At 46.6% G+C, this 21,044-nt stretch overlaps 1 protein-coding gene across 1 annotated transcript in view; it reads left to right on the plus strand.

Moving 5' to 3' along the window:
- Nucleotides 1-21,044, plus strand: part of LOC119446365 (isocitrate dehydrogenase [NADP] cytoplasmic-like) — a 342,750-nt gene that overhangs the window by 89,016 nt on the left and 232,690 nt on the right. The window lies entirely within an intron of this gene.

Here is a 21,044-nt window from a genome sequence, read left to right on the forward strand (position 1 = left end):
GCTAGGCAGACAAGCTTGTGGGATGTGCTTCTGAAATTTGTACAGCACACTGACAGTGCAGGTGCAGGCCTCATCTTCGGAAGGAAGTGCACTGACGGCACCATTCACGGCGCAGATGACTCTCATAGAGTCAGGCAGGGCACCAGTGTTGATGTTTGTTCCCTTGCCCAAAACAGCATGTTTAGGTTCAGTGTAGTTGTAAGAAGACAAGTATTACTTTCATGGTTTGAGTGGCCGCATTTTTCTTAGAGCACTGAATTTCTTTTCTTGCAACTGCCTGCCCTGGTGTTTCCTTAGCGTCGGCATGAAGTTGGCATGGAGTTATGCATCCGGGAACTCGTGAACAATGACCCTGTAGTTGACACTTTGCGAAGAATACATCGGCTTCCAAGCCCTTCATTTTCTGTTGGCATACTTTTACTTGTACTGTTAGCAGTTTCTTCTCGGCTTGCTGAATTATCCTGAGGCCCCACACTGACACTACTGATGTCTTCACTTGAAGACTTTTCAGGATAAGACTCCTGGCTTTGCAAGTGTGGTTTAAAAAAAGGTGGCACTTACAGGTGGCTATTCAAGACCTGAGTGAAATGAACCGGCAAGTCTTGGTTACATCTTGTGTGTAGTCCTGTTGGAGTTAAACGTTTTACGAAAAATTGTATCGACACTAACACGATGATAAGCACTTGGTCATTCACCACAACTTCATAGTCGTTACCTGGCTAAATGAATTTTCGTCGAACCCTTGATAATACCTTCTACAAAACTTATGTACAAAACATTGTTACCAAGACTTACTGGTTCGTCTCACTCGCGTCCAGAATAGAAATCTGTAAGTGCCACCTTTCCTGCAAAGAACCTTATCCTGAAAAGTCTACACTTGAAAGCATCGGTAGTGTCAGCGTGGGGCCTCGAGATAATTCGGCCAGCTGGGAAGAAATTACTGGCAGCACGAGTTCAAGAGTGCTGACAGAAAATCAAGAGCGTGTGAACTAGAGCAGACCATTATTCGGGTCTTCTGGGACATACAGCTGAATGTCAACTTCACAGCGAGACTAACGGACCACCTGTGCGGGCAGTCACAAGAAAGCTTGATGTATTATAACCAAAACAGCCTGTTCAAACCAGGAAGTTATCTTGAGCTTGTCTTCCTACAAGCCCACTAAACCTGAAACTGCCATTCTGCGCAAAAGACAACTTCAACACTGGCACTTCACCCAACACTGACGAAAGTAAGCTGCATCGTGTAACGTGCCAGCAGTAAGCTTTCTGAAGCAGGAGAAGGGCCCACGAGCTTACCTTCCATGGTGTAATTCAGGAACCTGTCTCGGCTCCAGAAAGGGAGCTTTTTTGGCTTGGCTTGGGTCAATGACCATAAAATTATCATTACCAAAGAGAACGCATTAACAGTTGCAGACTCAGGGTAATGTCTTTACTTGCTTGATTTTGTGGACAAAAACTGATGAAAGGGTGCCCAATGTGACTAGTTATCCTGTCCAGGAGTCCGTGATTTCAAGAAGTTTGACAATCATTTCATTGGCTAACAATCGCAAAGCATACTTGTGCTGTCATTTGAAACAAAACCATGCACTTTAAGGAACGGTGACAATTTCTTTAGGTGTGGGGAGCACCTGCACTGCATATATAATTTTGGTTAAAAAGAAAGGCGGAATGAGCCATATAAAATTAATGACAATAATTTTGGCATAAGTAGATTTTTGCTCAAACCATCTGAAAGTTTCTTGTTTTAGAAAGTATTAAATTTTGTTAAACGTAGCTGCTGTCAGATGATTCTATATAAGCATTTGGCCTTATGCAATACTATTTGCTTTAAATAAAATTTTTGGGTTTTATTTGTCAAAACCTCAATATGATTGCTGAACAACATATTGTAGGGCAAAGGCACAAATACACAGATGATATACGAAAACATGTCACAGGTGCTGCTAATAACTTAATTCGAAACACAACAGGATACTGATATATACTCTTCCAAACGCACAGGCGCACTAGCCACTTCAGGAAGACAACAGAGGGCGATTATCCGTGCTAACACAATCATTTCGAAGATCTAAAGAAAACAAGTTCCGCGTTGTACAAAACAACAGAGGTCTGACTTACACAAGCACTACTTTTTTATGTAAAACGCTTTGAGTAGCTCACATGCAATTTTATCTTTACTTCTGCCTGGGATCTTCACATCATAAAATCTCGCACGACAAGGGCAGGCTTTTTTTTACTGATAGATGCGCATTCAAGTCTGTCGTCATGTTTTTAGCATGCTCCCTCATTCAATCATTGATGCAGCAGCCAGTTTGTCATACATAGGACTTTCCACAAGGCAGTGGGATTTCATAAACCACACCGGGACCACATTGCCCGTAAGGTGTTACATGTACTTAGCAGCTTACCTTAGATCTGCCCATTATGCGGGGACACGTTCGCGCCAGCCTATTGGGAACACAGAACAATAGAGGCACTCCATGCCTGTTCGCCACTTTCTTTAAATTGTGGCTCAACTTATGCACATACGGTACAACTTGCGGTCTTGGGCCACTCGGCTCACCAGCTCTGGCCTCATTCACCAGTGTGCCCGCTTTTGTAGTGTTCTCTTTTCCCAATATGCTGGCCCAACTGTGTCCCCGCATAATGGGCAGATCTAAGGTAGGCTGCCAAGTACAACACGTCACACCTTACTGGCGATGTGCTACCAAAGGGGTTTATGAAATCCCACTGTCTTGTGGAAAGTCCTATGTAGGACAAACTGGCCGCTGCATCAATGATCGAATCATAGAGCATGCTAACAACACGACGAAAGACTTGAATGCGCATCTTTCAGCACACTGTAAAGCCTGTCCTTGTCGTGCGAGATTTCATGATGGGAAGATCCTGGGCAGAACTAAAGATAAAACAGCACGTGAGCTGTTGGAGGCATTTTACATAAAAGAAAAAAAGTTGTGCTTGTGAAAGTTGACCTATATTGTTTTCATGATGTGGAACTTGCTTTCTTTAGATCTTCAAAATGATCGTGTTAGCCCTGATAATCGCCCTCTGTGCTCTGCCCGAAGTGGCTGGTGCGCCTGCACGTTGTGACGAGTACATATACTGTATCTCGCTGTGCTTCAAATAAAGTTGTTAGTAGCGCCTGTGACGTGTGTTTGTGTATCTTCTGTGTATTTGTGCCTTTGCGCTATGTTGTTCAGCAAACAGCAACTTGCCTAACACCAAGTCCTTCTGCACAATATGATTATGGGGGACACTGTAGTGGGGAACTCTGGATTAACTTTGAACACCGGGGGTATGTGCCCAATGCTTATGGGGGTGTTGTTGCACTTTGCTGCCATCAAAATGTGGCCGTTGTGCATGGGATTTTATCATGCGCCATTCGGCTTAGCAGTGCAATGCCAAAGCCACTACGCCACCACGATTTTTAGTTTTGCTGGCAGAATAGCAGTTTCCAAGTAATTTAATTAGCTCGACCTGTTGATGCTGCTCTCTAAAAGTAGATTTTATGCATGTTACTCATGTTGATTCAGTACTAGTAATTATTATTACTCAAATAATGCCTTTTTTACTGTAATAACACTTGTTTCAGTGATCTGCTAATGTAACAGGTTATTCTACGACACTATAATGCAAGTTTCCTTAGGAGTCATAAGCATTGCAGGAAACCACTTATTTTCAATAAATTTTGTTCAGTATCGCATGTTCTGAATGCTAAAGCATTCTTACCTGTGTGAATGTCAGCTAAACTGCTTTTGCCTATGTGTTATCTTATTGCATGTGTGAAAAAAAACTGTTGGCTTTTGTTTACTTTTTCAGGTGCAGGGCAAGCTCTCACTCAAGCAACACATTCCAGTGGTCTTCTGTCAACAGACTGGGTGTATTGAAGTACCATTACAAGGTCCAATAAACAACGCTTGCGAGATGTGTGACGTGCTCTTGCTTAAAATCGGAGGACTTCACTATTAATGTAAGCTTGAATAGGTGTGCTGAAGAACCTGTGTAACATGTACTTGTTTATTAACAAGTACAAACCATTACCTCACCTGACATTTTTTTTCACCTCAACATAACTCTTTACTGTAGATTTCTGAACAAACCATTACAGCAACACAACACTGCAGTAAGGTCAGCACAAGTGTTCATGCATGAACACTTGTATTTACAAGAATTGTATTTGCATTATTATACTAAATATGAATATGAGGTGCGTATCTTTTTCAGGGTGCATACTCTCGCAGGTCGTACAAGCTCGTCATCTTGTACGCACTCAGCTCGTAGAAACGAACTCGTTCATAATGTACGAGAATCTCGTTCAGTGACAAGAACGCGATCTCGTACACATGTGTGCGAGAAATGTACGCGATGGTTGCTGCGTAGACTGTACGAGGTTCTCGTAGACTCAACGAGTTCTCGCAGACTGAACGAGTTTCTCGCACAGTCTACGGAGCAATAATCGCGTACACTATTTCTCGTACATTCTCGTTCACATTTTTTTCAATAGGGAATCTAACGGACTGGCTCAGAAGCACCGCATTCCTTGGTAGAAAGAAGAATGCTGTAAAGCGCGCAAAAATCAAAACAAAGCTTGGGGATTGCTTCGCGATTTTCCTACTGCCGAAAATCTTATTAATTTCAAGCAGGTTAAATCGCAAGGCAGAAGGACACGTCGACGTGCAAAGAGAGAGAGCTGGCAGAGGTACATTTCTGGTATAAATTCCTACACAGACGAGGCAAAAGTATGGAACAGGGTAAATAAATTAAACGGCCGTGAGACGAACCCACCTCCCTTAGTGAGCACCCAAGGAGATTGCCTGGAGGATCAGGCAGATTGTCTGGGCGAACACTTTGAATATGTCTCCAGTGCATCTCAATACACACAAACATTCCTGAGGTTTAAAGAGCGCGCAGAGCCACAGCCCCTCGATCGGAAATGTGCCCGAAATGAACATTACAACTGCCCGTTTAGTTTAGCTGAACTTAAAGCTTCTCTCGCTTGTTGCAACGGCTCGGCACTAGGTGGTGACCGTATCATGTATGAAACGATCAAGCACCTACACCCTGAAACACAAAAGACACTCCTCTCTCTTTTTAATGTCATGTGGGCTGCTGGTTCCATTCCATCTTCTTGGAAAGAAGCTATAGTAATCCCCATACTTAAACAGGGCAAGGACCCGTCCTTACCTAGTAGCTACAGACCCATTGCTTTGACAAGCTGTCTGTGCAAGCTCTTCGAAAAGATGATTAACAGGCGCCTAATCTGTGTACTAGAAAGCAACGGAATGCTAGATCCTTACCAATATGGCTTCCGGGAAGGTAGGTCAACTACAGACCACCTTGTCCGCATTGAGGCACTCATAAGGGATGCCTTTATACACAAACAGTTTTTCTCTCCGTGTTTCTTGATTTAGAGAAAGCGTATGACACCACATGGCGCTTCGGTATTATCCGAGACCTTTCCGCTATGGGTGTCCGCGGCAACATGTTGAGTACTATCCAAAGCTACCTTTCTAACCGTACCTTTCGTGTAAGGGTGGGCCAGGCCTTGTCTAGGTCTTTCACCCAGGAAACTGGTGTCCCGCAAGGCGGTGTGCTTAGCTGTACACTGTTTATTGTGAAAATGAATTCTCTACGCACGGCTATTCCACGAACGATGTTCTACTCTGTATGTGTAGATGATGTCCAGATTGGTTTTAAATCGTGCAACTTTGCTGTCTGCGAACGACATGTCCAGCATGGCTTAAATAAAGTGGCTAAATGGGCTGATGAAAACGGTTTTAGGTTGAGCCCACAGAAAAGCACATGCGTCCTTTTCACTAATAAGAGAGGAAAAGTACCAGACCCTGCTATTCAGCTCTCGGGTACCACATTACCTGTAAGCAAAGAGCACAAGTTTCTCGGCATCATATTGGACTCGAAACTCACATTCGTTCCACACATCAAATACTTGAAGGCTAAGTGCCTGAAAACAATGAACTTATTGAAGCTGCTGTCGCGTACAACATGGGGCAGTGACAGCAAATGCATTTTGAACTTGTACAGGTGCCTTGTCGGCTCACGACTTGACTACGGGGCGATAGTTTACCAGTCTGCTGCACCCAGTGCTTTAAAGATGTTGGATCCTGTTCACCATTTAGGAATCCGCCTCGTGACTGTAGCCCTTCAGGACAAAGTTTTCGTACAAAGCCTTTATGTGGAAGCAAACGTTTGGTCGCTCCACCTTCAGAGGACTTATGCCAGTTTTACGTATTTCCTTAAAACAAATTCAAACCGTGCACATCCTACGTATTTTACCATAAACGATACCACATGTGCCACACTATTTAATAATTGACCAACAGCGAAGCAGTCCTTCTCGCTACGCGTGAGCAAGCTCAGTGAAGAAATGGGTGCTTCACTACTTGAACATTGCCTAATGCCTCCAGCGAAGCTGCCACCGCCGTGGCCGTGGCAGCTGGTTGAATGTGACACATCGTTTATTGAAGTCACAAAACACGCGCCAGATGCACCCATTCAAATGCACTTTTTAAAACTAAAGTCGAAGTATTCTTGCCCTGAATTTTACACAGAGGCATCAAAGTCACATGCTGGCGTTTCCTATGCGGCAGTCGGTCCGTCCTTCTCGGAATCCGATGTACTTTATCCCCAAACAAGTATCTTTACGGCAGAGGCCTATGCAGTACTATCGGCGGTGAAACGAATTGATAGATGAACTCCAAAAGGCTGTAATATTTCCCGACTCTTTAAGCGTTGTTAAATCGTTAATGATGCCGCAAAAACATACACACATTGTAATTATCCACCTCTACTCACTAATCTGCTCTGTTTATGCATCTAAACAACAGATCATAATATGCTGGGTGCCTGGGCATAGACACATCGAGGGTAATGTTCTTGCCGACCAAATGACCACATCAATAACATCGCACGCTATTAATCCTACAGCTGCTGTCCCTGTAACAGATTTGAAACCTTTCTGCGTAAGAAACTGCGAAGCCACTGGCAACGCTTGTGGGATGCGGAAACAAATACTAAGCTTCACTTGATTAAGCCACAGTTAGGTTTCTGGCGCTCTGCATCGAAAACACGGCGAACTGATGTCCTATTCTGTCGCCTCAGAATAGGACACACATATGGTAACCACAATTTTCTATTGAATGGTAATGATCCTCCAACCTGTGGTAGATGTGGCGAGAGACTCACCGTCCTCCACGTCCTCCTGGAGCGTCGGCAAACCGAGAGAGAGAGGAAGAAACATTTTCCTCTGAGATACCGCTGTTCTATCCCTCTCCATCCCGCTATGTTTCTTGGTAAAGAACCGTTTTTTAATAGCAAAGCAGTCCTCGCTTTTTTGAGCGATGTAGTCCTACATGTTATAAGCCCAGTAAATACGTAGCGCATCCTCTCTCCAGAGGATGCCGCCGCGATAGAGTACAGTATAGCACATGCCTCCAGGCCCTTGCACTTCAAGGGCTCTGTTTAGGCAGTAGTGCGTGTTGAAAATTCCCGCCTGTGACCTGTTTTAGTATATCATCCTTTCACAATGCATCTCTCGTATCCATAGCACACTTCATTAGTCATTGCCATAATCTTATTACCTACCGATTTTTTATTACCTTATTGCCTAGCGACTGTCTTTAGGCCATGGGTACCGAAGGAAAAAAGGGCTACTGACACAATAGATCGCTCAATCCTCAAAGCCGCCAGGGGTCATAGCCCTACAAGAGCCCGGTACCCGACCAACACTACATGGCTACGAGGAATACCACGCAAGTCAAGAGGACAAATGGAAGGTAGCCACACTCGTACACAAAAACATAACTATACAACACAAATCCATACACGACGTAGACGTACAACATGTACTCCTAGAATTCGTCTACAAAGGCAATCAGAGAAAGAGGGCCTTCGTTCTAAACGTCTACTGCCCCCCCCCCAGCCAAAGGTGGGCAAACATTGGCAAACTCTTCAGGGACAGTCTCTGCCTCGCCAAAGACCGCTCTCTGGTAATCATGGGCGATTTCAACGCTCAGAACACGCTATGGGGGTATCAGAGGCAGGACTGGAAGGGTCTCCATCTAGAAACACTAATGAAACAGAGTCACCTCACACTGATCACAGACCCGAACACTCTGACGAGGGAAGGGAACAGCGTAACACGCGACACCACTGCCGACCTCACCTTCATTACACAAACCACGCGAGCCGAATAGCTCAACACACTCGAAAACTTAGGCAGCGATCACTACATACTGAACATAACGCTACAAACCGGACGCCTACGCAGGCAGATCGGCACAGCCAAAATCACTGACTGGCGAAAAATCAGGGAAGCTCAAGAACAGGACACAGACACAATCACGAACCTGGAAGACTGGTGCAACAACCTCCGTCGACAGAAACAACACCACACAAAGGAAATTGCCAGAACGGAAGAGACCCCAGAGGCGGATCCCCACCTACTACACCTGTGGGATGCCAAACGAGGCCTCACTCGCCGTTGGAAAACACACAAGTACAACAGGAAACTGAAGACACGCATAGAACAAATAACAGCGGAAGCAGAAGAATATTCCATGCAACTCGCCTCGGCGAACTGGTATAGAATCTGTGACTCCTTCGGTGGCACCCTGGGTACCGCCAAGACGTGGCACATACTCAAAGCCATCCTGGACCCCACCAAAACCAAAGGAGAGGGGCACAAGGCCCTGGAGCGGTTACTACACACCTACCCAGGCAGCCAACAAGACCTCACCGACGCCATCAAGAACAAGTGCTATGGAGATCCAGCTCCCACGCAACTATGTACAACAAAATACATGGGACAACCCAACCCACTTTTGGACGAACCTATCACAGAAAACGAGGTGAGAGTGGCCATCACAGCCACCACCCGTAACGCAGCGGCGGCAGGGACCGTATCACGAACGCCATGATCATAAAGCTTAGCGACAAGGCCATCTCCGCGCTCACGGCCTTTCTCAACCAACACTGGGAACAAGGTACGGTGCCGGCGATGTGGAAACACGCCCGCATAATCATGATCCCCAAACCGGGGAAGAAATTGGCAATTGAAAATCTCAGACCCATCTCGCTCACATCCTGCCTCGGCAAGGTGTACGAGAAAATCGTACACAAGAGACTACAGAGACACTTAGAAGACAACAAGCAGCTGCCAGACACCATGTATGGTTTCCGCACAGGCTTGTCCAAACAAGAAGTTTTACTCCAAATCAAGGAAGAAGTCCTCAGCAACGTTCCCCGCAGCGGCGAACATGCCCTCCTAGCAATCGACATCAAAGGAGCTTTCGACAACGTCAGCCACCAAGGAATCCTAGAAGGGCTCGCCAACACCAACTGCGGTGTGCGTACGTACAAGTACGTTCAGAGATTCCTAAGCCACCGCACGGCAGAGCTGAAGATTGGAGAGATCCAGACTGCAGTATACCACACACTAAACATTTTCATACCCTTAAGGGTGTTAAAATGGGTGTTTTCCGCATTTACACCCCCGTGCACACCCTTTAAGCACCCATTTTGTTAAAAACACCCTATCATATGGGTGTATACGGCACATAAGGTGTGAAGTTGCTCAAAGAAGGGTGTTAAATCGACGTCTGAAGGGTGTTGGTGTTGAACACAAGGATGCATGCATAAATCTGGCCATAAGAACGCGCATACGTCCGCGCAATGAGCCATGTGTCTATGTATGTCATTTTTTTCTAAGATACTGATGTTACTGGCATGACGGGCACTCCAAAACGTATTACCTTGAAAAGTAGACACATTCACTTGCAATTTCTTGAAATATCATTAGATTTAGTTCTCACTGTGATACTACAGTGCAATTAGACACTTTTAATACAAACTGCAGTAATTGAATGAAAACGCGCAAGCAACTCGCAAAATTTTGCAGGAATTTAGCGGTGCCCTTAACAGCCCAACAGAAAGTTGCGAACCCCGGTGAGATGTCTTTTTAAGCGATTCAAGGTAGTAATTAGACACGCAGGCATAAAAATGAGGCTAATTCACTTGTCAACCAACCAAGTCAGACAATCCTGCTTACGTAATTGAAGCCCATCATCGATATAGTTCATAAATGGTTCTTTGAATGCCAAGAACTTATGCCGCTAATTGCTTCAGTGTAATGAATTCCGGACTATGGAAATATGGAAAACCGAAACATGTACTGCGTAAGAGCACAACTGTCACTCCTTTGGCAGACGCCACGAGTGATGTGAATGCTTGCGCCTCACACGTGGCACGACCAATAATGTAGCGCTCTTATCGAGCCACGATCTCGCTGAAACTTTATGCTGTGACCTGGCATGGTCTCCTTGATCGGACGCAGCTGGTATTTTGAAAGTACCTGTAGAAGCGCGCTGATCGGCTCACTCACGGTCAAGATTTCTGCGATGCACTGAAAGTCATGCAGCCCAGACATCGTAAAAAAAAAACAAAAAAAAACGTAACGCTCGACACGAAACGTATTCGCCACTCCCAGCTCACCGGTACAGCTAGAGACCACAACGAAGTGGCAGCAAGCACGCGGCCACGCCAACAAGCAAAGCTGTGAGAATAAAGGGGCAACGGCAGATAATTTTTATAGTTCGACTGAGTTCGGCGCAGCGCGATTTACGCGGCTGCGCCCTCCCGACTGAAAAGCGACCGGAACTGACGCTACGACGCTTTACCGTTGCCTAGACAACCCGGCGCGCGGCAGGGTGGGAAGGCGGAAGCTGCTACGTCACCTCATTGACTCTTGCTTAAAAAGATGCGTTGTCTCTTTTTTGTCTATGTCCGCGTCTCGCGTTCTGGGAAATAATTTTAAACGTGTGATTGGTTTTATGTGCGGTCTAATCAGAGACGTGGTCCGTGCGTTGTGTATTAATCGTGCCCCACCTCAACTCAAAGCCTTGGCACGCGCTGGAAGATGGATCCACGGAAGCAGATACGAGCAGTTGCAACGTTCCCGGTGTCGGCGGTCGGTATACTACTGTCAGTATGGAAAGTTTCAGGCAAGTGTCCGTTCATTTGGTGTTTCTTTATTTGATTACGTGTTATTGTTGGCTGTAGAAGTATCTCATTGTGATCCGATAGCATATTTCACTAATGTAAGCACAAGAGCAGTTGCACGCAGTACTACGGCAAGATGGCGACCTCGATTGCCCCCGTGTGACTAGCAAGATGGCTACCTCGATTGCCCCCGTGTGACTAACGTTTCTGTGGCCACGTCGGTCGTGGTGCGCCTGCATGATCACCGCTTTGTTTCTGAGCGCTTGAACTATCGGAAATGTGGGGTTCTTGCGAGTTCAGCGCGGCTTATAACATGGTCGTTCGTTTTGTGTCGAGTAGAAGAAGTGACGACTGGCTTCGCCTTTCGAAAGTACCGGCGCAATATTGCCTCTCCCTCGCGCGCCCGCGTACTGCTGCTGTTGCTGCTGCTTATGGTGCATCCAGACGAAGGACTGAATCCGGATTTTTAGCGGACGCGGACGACTATGCCACGGACCATCCGGCTGCAGGCGCATCCACACGGCGGACGAAGCCCTAGTAGACGACAGCGCCACCGAGCCGGATTACTCTCGACCGCAGCCTCTGCGCTGGCTAGCAGCAGACTGGTTTGAGAGTTTCTTCCTACAAAATGGAGGCCAGCAAAAAGCGACGTTTGGCCGCGATGGCTGTTGTTCTGTTCGAGATTGAGGAGGACTTTGATTTGTTTCCACGAAAACGGCGCTGTTGGCGGAAAGACTGGATGGGAAGGAAATAATTGGGGGTGCAAAACCTGCTCTACGAAGAGCTCCTGAAGACTGACCTCGACGAATACCAGAGGCTGCTTCGTGTAAGCAGAGAGCAGTTTCTGCAACTGCTGTCGCGCGTGGGGCCCCGCATACGAAGGGAGGATACTGTTATGCGCAGTTCTATGTCAGCGGAAACCACGGTGTAAGAAATATACTCTTACACCGTGCTGCAGGTCACACTGCGGTACCTTGCTTCAGGTAAGTATCACACGTTTCCAAGTTTTTGCAGAGATCGCTGTGGTAAATGTATATCGGTTGAAAACTGAGCTTGGTGCTGATCGAAAGCCGCTACACATGTCTTTAAGTGCGTTCGTGTGGTAGTGTACAAGCAGAATCGCGCCCGAAATATTCAATGCAGATCCAGAGGGTTCACGTGGAAGGGGTATCACGAGTGCGCACAAGTTTTGTATGGCCGTGCTGTCGGCACCGACTTTCTGCATAAACATGCATGAGATAATATTGGTCTGTTTACACTAACTACACCACTGAGTGTGATTGGTTTTCGCTGATACTCTATTCATTTAGTGCTCTGAAACAACCAGATATCAGATGTATTTGTACACGTCCTACTTTTTTTGTAGTCTGCTAGCGAGCAGTTGACTGAGATTTTTTTTCTTTGCAGGAGAGTCACTATTCCCTGATTGTTACGGTGTCCGCATAATCTGCACGGCTGAGGTCCCACAAAGTGGGAAACTCTTCCACGATGTGGTTGAAATAAAAGGCGGCATCATCGCACACATTCATTGTTCATAGAAGTGAACGAAACCAGGAGCTATGAAGCACTGAAACCAGGTGCCAGCAAACAAAGTACTGATGCTGACTGCAATGCGGCTGTCCTCGAGCAGGAGAGAAGTGTACTGGTTGCCAGACACTGCGTGTTTATAAGCTAAAGCTGCGGCTTCACCCCGCCAGAATCCGGATGTGAAAAACGACTTGGCGTTATCCGTCCGTGCGCCTCCCGGACGAGGCGCGGACGAGGCAAATCGTTGATGTGAGGTCACGTGACGCGCCGTCCGGCTCTCCAAATCCGGATTCGGTCCTTCGTCTGGATGCACCATTACCGGACGCCTTCTTCAGCGTGTTTTGGGCTATCTTTCTCTCTCCGTTTGTGTGTGTGTGTGGTGTGTGTTAGCGCGAGCGTACGTGTTTTGTAAGCGCTTTACGTGTGCGTGCGTGCGTCCGTGCGTTTTTTCTGAGCGCTGTGTACGTGCGTTCGTGCATGTTTTTTGAGTGTTTTGTATGTGTGCGTGCGCGCGCGCGCGTGCTTGTATGCGGGTCTCTATGTGCTTGCGCGTGCATGCGCGTGCGTGCGTTCGTGCGTGTTTTGTGAGCGCTGTGTATGTGCGCGCGTGCCTGTTGTGTGAGTGCTTTGCATGTGTGCGTGCGCGCGCGCGCGTTGCTGCTTTGCGAGCGTTTTGCTTGTGCGCGCGTGCTTGTATGTGGGTCTCTATGTGCTTGCGCGTGCGTGCGTTCGTGCGTGTTTTGTGAGTACTTAGCGTGTGTGCGTGCGCGCGCGCGTACGTGTTTTGTGAGCGCTTTGCGAGTGCGCGTGCTTGTATGCGGGTCTCTATGTGCTTGCGCGTGCGTGCGTTCGTGCGTGCGTGTTTTGTGAGTGCTATGTATGTGCGTGCGCGCGCGTGCTTGTGTGTGTGTGTGTATTGAATAAAGTCGGTAGTTTTACACGCAATAAACCTCTTCAAAATTGGTGCAGCGGCTGTCCCCGCCCTGAAAACCGAGTTTGGTGTCGAGCCACTCTGGAATATATGGAGGCGCCGGAGAACCAGCGGAAGGTGTAAGTTTCCTCCTTTTTCCCCCCTATACCCTGATGAATCCACTTCCTTGATTGCTATTGTGAAATAAACGTTTCATCAACAGCATAAATACATGAATCAGAAATCCGGAAAGTGTGTTTCACGATTACACTAATTTCGATCGTGAAACGTGTACCTTGTGTTAGCCCACATTTCCTTGAAGTAGGCAACATGCTTATGAGGCGGCGGCGGGCGAAATGCTGCCGCCCTTTTCGCCCGCACAAAAAATGTTTTGCCTACAAATGCAAAAAACGCCAGTGTCCCGTGCATTGGGGGCACGTTGAAAAACCCCTAGGGGTCAGGATCAATCCGGAGTCACCCGCTATCCCGTGCCCCTTAATCAAATTGTCGTTTTGACACGTAACACTCCCGAATTCAAGGAGACAACTGCTTAAATTGTGAATAGCTGGTTATTTGCGATATTCGGCATATAGCAATTGGTTTAAGCAGCTTTTACTGAAGATATGAAGTGCTAAGATTTAGGTCTCTCTGGGGTGGTTCTCATGCCCTTCGAAAATTGTCCTCTATAGCCCAATTATAATTCGTAAAAATGGAATTTATAAGGCATGCCCTCGGACTCGAGAATGTGTTTGATTGAGCTGTAGGTTTAATTGAGAAGGTTGCAGTGAGTCCAAAAAATTTTTAATGCTTTCTCAGTAGGAGTGTCAAAGTGTAAAAAAAAGCGTATGTGTGTGTGTAAATTGTTGAAAGCGAGTCATGTGGTGCAGGTGTGCGTGTGTGTGTGTGTAAGACTTCGCTCCTCGAAAGGGCAGGACTTGTGTAAAGTGACTTGTTGAACAACACCTTGCAAATGTGGTGAACATGGTTTAAATAATGGATTTGAGACCTGCAAGGAGTTGCGACATTCTAACACATTCCTCTTGCATTTACCACGGATTTGCCATTCAATTGTACAACTCTCTGGTGCTGTTTGGCCAGAAAAGGCAAGGAAACAATAATTAATCAAATTTGCTTCATTCACACTATTTATAGCCAACATAGTAGCCCAAGTCACTAGTGTGATCGAGTATATATTTGCAATGTGGCACTAAGATTACTCATTACATTCAACTTAGCCGCTTTCATAGCTGGTAATAAACTTAGTGAGCACCAAAAGAAATATTAAACAATAGAAATACCGCTGGCACAGCAATGGCAACAGTGTATGAGCACGCAAACGTATATGTGTGTGGAAATTTCAATGCAATGAACTTTCACTACAACATCTGTGGTATGAGGCTTTTTTTTTCTCGGTAAGCTGTACCGAGTCCATACTTTGATTTTTCTCTTGCCAACCAAAATCACCTTTATTGCCAGTGATCTTGTCTCTCGTTCTGGTAGCATTTTTTTATGTGGAACTAAAAATGTCATTTCTTGCAGGTCATCCAGATGACAGCCTCACAATTCGCAGCCTTTGTGCTCTCCATCAGAAACCCATCAGGGGCAAGCCACTTATTTTTGCCTTCAGACAAGACAACATGGTAAGTAGATATAGGCGTGTAGTCAAATATTCTGAAACAAGTTTCCATTTAATACTGTGAGGCTCCTTTGATAGCCTTAGGTTCATATTTTGTGCAGTTGTGTGCATGCAGTTTTTAGATATTGCCGATGGCACAGTGCACATTGCAGATATGACGACTATGAAGTATATACTTGCAATTTCATCATTGCCTTTCGTAATGAAGTTTTTCTTTTGTGCAAGGATATTCAGAGATTGGGGCATTTCAGCATCATATTCTGTATTGTGCATTCAGTGCTCATTTCAAGTTACCCTCCTCCTACCAATTTACTTGCGGGAAAAGAGTATTTGTTTACCCTCTGTAATGCGATTCTTATTTGCTCATTGCGTCAAACTCCTCTACCTTTAATTATCACATAATTATCACAACCTCAAAATTTCGGCCGTTATTGTTTTGAAAACAGTATCAAAATCGAAATGTGCTAGATTGCTATCAAGACTGCAAGGGAATTGATGAAATTGCAAGAAACCGTGGCTTCTTATGGTAGTTGAAAACCTCTTTTCAGCAAACCATGTGCCTATTTCGTTTACTGAGCTGCTCATGAAATTCGCAAGCATGTTTGATTTAACACAGTCGTTACAGGAGAAGAGAAAAAAAAGATTAACAGGAGCACTTTTCATGAGGATGCAATGCTTTTGGATATTTTCCAGGTGGCAAAATGTTCATTTAGGAGAGAGTGACCTGGAATCGGAGAGGGTGGGGCAGGGAGCCAGGGAGCCAAAGCAAATGTTGTGTACGCCTATCGAAACTTCAAGCTTAGCTATCGGACGCCGTGCTTGGTAGCTGAACTTGAACCTTCTGGCACACACGAGTTATGCCTGGATCGCTCCATATAGTCATAATTCAAGGTATGTACAGCTGAGGCTGCCTTCCCTATACCGCAGAAATAAAGGGTGTACACCCTTTCAACACCTATGAAAATGGGTGTTAATGAGGACTAACACCCTAACACCCTTCATAATTTTTGCTGGACACCCTTTCTCTAGGGTGCTATAATAGCACCCCAACTGTAGGGTGTAGGAAACAGCACCCTTAGGGTGTCCGTCTGGCGACAAACTGATTTACACCCTTAAGGGTGTTAAAATGTTTAGTGTGCACCCTCCCAACAAGGGCACACCACAAGGAGCAGTCATCTCACCCACGCTCTTCAATGTCGCCATGATCGGCCTCGCAAGAAAACTGCAGGACGTAGAAGGCCTCTGCCACGCCTTCTACGCAGACGACATAACACTCTGGACCACAACAGGGTCCCTTATTTAAAAAGAACGGCAGCAAACTGCAGCTGACCACATCCAAGAATACGTCAGCCAACGGGGACTACAATGCTCACCCGAGAAATCTGAACTCATACGTGTCTGGCGAGGCCGGGGTAACCACACAGACTCCACAGACCCAACACGAAAACTCGAGGTACACCTCAACGGGAGCCTCATACCAGAAACGTCATTGCTCAGGGTGCTGGGCATGTGGCTGCAGTCTAACCAGCGCGCTACACACACAACCTTACGCTCCTCAAAACAAGTGTCAAGGCGATATCACGCATGATATCCTGTGTAACATCGAAGAATAGAGACATGAAGGAAGGGGACACCCTCCGACTGGTCAAAAGCCTGGTGGTGAGCAGAATCACATACAGCCTGCCCTACTACCATCTTTTTATTTATTTTATTTATTTATTAGTACCTCAAATACCCCATCCGGGGTTTAACATGAGGGGTGGCCATATCTAGTAGGTTACATTTTCGATGAATGCCTTGAACGATGAATGATTGGATTGGTGCACCGCTTCGGCAGGTAGTCGATTCCAGTTGTTCGCTGTCTGTAGGAAGAAAGAGTTAAGATAAGCGGCGGTGCGAGCTGGAGGGGGGGGGGGGATAAACAGCCTTTGAATGGCTATGACGGGATGAAGTTCGATGCGCAGGTATGATGTCGGTCTGGTGAGGCAACGAGTGATAAAACTTGTAAAAGAGACATAGCCTTGCTGTTTTGCGGCGGTGCTCTAGGGTTGGAAGGTTCAGAGATAACTTAAGTTTAGTGACGCTAGTGTGGTAAGAGTAGTCGGAGTGATTGAACCTTGCTGCGCGATTCTGTATACATTCTAGTCCTGTTGCCAGGTTAGATTAGTATGGGTCCCACACTGAGCATGCGTATTCAAGTTTGGGTCGAACAAATGTTAAATATGCTAGTAGTTTTACTGAAGGGGGAACAAGACGAAGATTACGGCGCAGGTAACATAGAACACCATTGGAATCATTGCTAATGTTGCAAATGTGTGAAGACCAACCGAGTTTACTGGATAGGTTAACACCTAGGTACTTATAAGAACTGACAGCACATATTTCAGCACCAGCGATAACATATTTAGCTGAAATAAATGATTGGCGATGGTGGAAAGTAAGTAGCGACGTTTTCTTGACGTTGAGAGACATTAGCCAGTTATTACACCATGTTTCAATGATGTTAAGGTCGGACTGGAGTGACCGAGAATCAGCGTCGTTAGTAATAGGACGATATATTACGCAATCATCAGCGAACACACGAAGTTTCGAAGAACAACCTTTGGGTAAGTCGTTAATGTATATTAAGAAGAGTAGTGGTCCTAGGACAGTGCCTTGCAGCACATCGGAGCTAACGGGTGATAGATTATACAAGCATTGGTTAGCGAAAACGAACTCTTGACGGTTAGTCAGAAAGTTGCGTACCCATTGGAGAACAAGAGGGTTAAGATTTAGACGCGATAGCTTTAGGAAGAGTCGTTCATGAGGAACCTTGTCGAATGCCTTTTGGAAATCTAGAAACAGGGCATCTACAGGTACGTTTTGATCAAGATGTGAGCTTATGTCATTAACGAAGAGAGCTAGTTGAGTTTCGCAGGACATGCCTTTCTGAAAGCCGTGTTGATTAGGATTGAAAAAATTAGCGGATGTTAGGAACTTTACAATACGAGAGTAGATTATAAACTCCATTAGTTTGGAACAAACACTGGTGAGGGAAATTGGACGGTAATTGTGGCACGATGACGATGGTCCTTTTTTTGGCACTGGAATTATCTTACCTATTTTCCAGTCCTGCGGCACCCCTCCAGATGATGATTGCTGAAAGATGTAACACAAAATTACACTAGAGATGTGCGCAGTGTTCTTAAGCATTGTGGAATTGATTCCATCGATGCCGGCCGACGATGTTAATTTGAGGGATTCTATTAGCTTGGTGATGCCGTATACGTCAAATGTTATGTCTGGCATGGTTGGGTGGTTGAGGCAAGGACAGTCTGAGAGGTCAGTGTTAGGCTCAGAAGTAAAAACGGAAGAGAAGACAGAGTTTAGTATTTCACATGCTTTATGTTCAGGAACACGGTTATTGTCGTCATCATACAATGATAATGGTCAATAGTTATTTGGGTTAATGTATTTCCAGAATTGTTTGGGATTATCTTGAAGCATGCTAGGGAGCGTTGATGAGAAAAAGGATCGTTTCGCTGTTGCGGCCAAAGAGTTAAACGCCTTTTCACTGGCGTGATATTTCTCCTAAGCAGGAGCGGTGTTAGAAAGTTTGGCTGTGCGAAATAGTCTTCTTTTTATTGTTTAGTCGTTTTAATGAGTTGTTGAACCATGGGGACGACGGTCGCTCGATTAAGGTGATAGTTGGTATGTAAGTATCAGCCAGTTCGAGCATTATATTTTTAAAAAGCGTCCAGTTGGTGTCAACTGTGCGCTTCGGGAAATCTATAATATACCAGCTGTAAAACTCGGTTAGTTCATTGTGAATACTGACGTAATCGCCTTTATCGCAAAGTGTTAGATTGGTTATTAGATTAGATTTTTTTCTTTCAATTTTTACTCTGACGTAGTTGACAAGATAATTCTGCATGCAGAACTGAATGATCGCTTAATTCTGGTAAATGTGTTATGGAAGAAACACTGTCTGGATGGGATGTTAAGATAAGGTCAAGTATGTTAGAGCACTGTTCGTTTTTTTCGCGTTGGGGTAGATACTAGCTGCGTCAGACCAAAGGTGAGGCATGTGTTAAGGAAAATACTTTCGGGGTTATTTTTCGACAGAGTTATGGCTAGTTCAGACCATGTTATACCGGGAAGGTTAAAGTCACCTAAGAGGAGTAGTTGCGCATCAATGAATGACGTCGTAACAGGTTATAGTGCCTCGTGGAAGTGAATATTGACACGTATACATGTTTATCTTTCACCGGTGGCCGCTTTCCACCGGCTAACAAATGTTAAACGTTATCGCTCGGCGCAGGACGCGCCTGTATCGGAAGTTTCTAGAACGTTATCGATGCTTCTTTTCCTTGCCTGTTTTCACCGACGCGTATGTTATCTGATTGTGTGACCGACGCGAATTGTCTAGAACTTTCTGGAAGACACGCGGGCATCAGGGATTAATCTGAAACCTTCGATGACTCAGGTATAAAAGCCGACGCGTCGCGCCGCTGATCAGACTTTCGACGACCGCCGACTGTGTTCGCCGCTATCGTTGTGCTTTGAGTGTAGCTTGCTTTTGTGGGCACAGGTTCGCCCAATAAACAACCAGTTTCCTCATACAGTTTTACGACTGTTTTCTTTGCCGTCACTACTACGTGACATCTGGTGGAGGTGCTAGTTCGTTCATGCACCGAACGCCCCCGCAAAGCCGCGACCCAAGCCCGAAACCGGAGGACGAGACCAACGTCGCCAAGGAACAGCGAGCTAGATGTAGGCAGCAATGACTTCTGCCGTAGTACGGACTTCTTCCCGAAAAGACCACTGCAATCAAGGCCAAGTCAACAACCAGAATGGCAGCACCAGCGTCCCCCATCCTGCTCCAACAACCTCGGGAGCCACCGACCTTTCGTGAATCATCGGCTGAAGACCCTGAAACCTGGCTGGAGACATGAGAGGACCGCGACGTTCAAGAAATGGAGCGACGACGACAAGCTGCGACATGTTTATTTCTCGCTTGAAGACGGCGCCAGAACCTGGTTCGAGAATAGGGAGCATGCACTAACAACTTGGGACCTCTTCCGAGCCGCATTCCTGGACACCTTCACGAGCGTCGTCCGTAAAGAAAGAGCTGCAGCCTTGTTGTAAAACCGTGTACAGCTCCCGAATGAGAGCATCGGTATGTACACTGAAGAAATGACTTGATTATTCCGGCACGCCGACCCCGCTATGCCAGAAGACAAGAAAGTTCGCTTGCTCATGCCGGGAGTTAAGCAGGAGCTATTCGCCGGACTGGTGCGGAATCCACCAACGACAGTCCAAGACTTTCTCTCGGAGGCTACGACAATCGAGAAAGCACTGGACATGCGCAACCGGCAATACAATCGCCGTTCGACGCCACATTACGCCGAAGTCCAAGGACTCTCCCACGACCTACGAGACACCATCAGGGCGATAGTACGCGAAGAGCTGCAGAAGTTGCTACCGTCGTCGCAGCCTCAAGTTGCTTCCATCGCCGATATCGTGCGGGAGGAAATCCAGCAATCGCTAGGACTTCCCGAATCGCCGCAACCCGAACCGGAAGCGCTGACCTACGCCGCCGTCGCCCGTCGTCAAGGCCCCCCTCCGCGCTCGCGCCAGGGCCCCGTAACGCCGCAGTTCCGACGTCCACCACCGCCGCCGCCAGCACGCCCGACCGTCGTCCAGCGCAGCTACCCGAGAAAGACGGACATTTGGCGCGCCCCCGACCACCGCCCGCTCTGCTATCACTGCGGCGAAGCTGGTCATATCTACCGCCGATGCCCATACCGCGAGATGGGCCTACAAGGGTTCGCCGTCAACGCGCCGCGTCCAGTGCGGGGTGAACGACCGCGCGACATCGCTGACTACCTCGCCGGAGCCCAGTGGCAACCACGACGATCCTCACGCTCGCCGTCACCAGGCCGCTACATCTCGCCGCATCGCCGTCAGTACAAC

The sequence above is a fragment of the Dermacentor silvarum genome, chromosome 1 (assembly GCF_013339745.2).
Source record: "Dermacentor silvarum isolate Dsil-2018 chromosome 1, BIME_Dsil_1.4, whole genome shotgun sequence".
NCBI lineage: Eukaryota > Metazoa > Arthropoda > Arachnida > Ixodida > Ixodidae > Dermacentor > Dermacentor silvarum.